General features: G+C 67.7%; 1 protein-coding gene across 1 annotated transcript in view; it reads right to left on the bottom strand.

Annotated features, from left to right (window-relative positions):
* FBXW4 (F-box and WD repeat domain containing 4) overlaps positions 1–118 on the bottom strand; it is an 87,864-nt gene extending 87,746 nt beyond the window's left edge. Inside the window, exon 1 of the mRNA XM_011935510.1 lies at positions 69–118. The gene's annotated coding sequence lies outside the window, so the exon portion shown is untranslated. The remainder of the gene's footprint in view (positions 1–68) is intronic.
* Between the last annotated feature and the right edge of the window lie 219 nt (positions 119–337).

Here is a 337-nt window from a genome sequence, read left to right as displayed (position 1 = left end):
AGGCGACACCATGTCGGACCGGGTCACATGGGGCGGCGCGGGCCGAGCCCTGGGCACGCCCCTCACACCTGCGGCCTTGGAGCCACTTCGGGGTGCGGGCTGGGGCCGGGGCGCGGACACCACCCCCGCAAACCCGGGAGCGCTTGGTGGAAGCACACGAGTTCGAGTTGCAAACACGTGAGGCCGGTTTCAGGGCCCTGCCTAAGGCCACAAGAGGACCTGCTGCCCTCAGGAAGCGGCCGTTTGGAGCACCTGTCCTGAAGAAGCCCGTAGTTGGGTGGCCTTCCCCCTCTAGGTGCCCTCCTCTTCCTCGAGTGATGCCTCCTATCCACAGGCC

Source organism: Colobus angolensis, unplaced genomic scaffold (genome assembly GCF_000951035.1).
Source record: "Colobus angolensis palliatus isolate OR3802 unplaced genomic scaffold, Cang.pa_1.0 Scaffold144, whole genome shotgun sequence".
In the NCBI taxonomy this organism is placed as follows: domain Eukaryota; kingdom Metazoa; phylum Chordata; class Mammalia; order Primates; family Cercopithecidae; genus Colobus; species Colobus angolensis.
The sequence above is the reverse complement of the archived record's forward strand: the minus strand, read 5'-3'. Positions and strand labels throughout refer to the sequence as shown.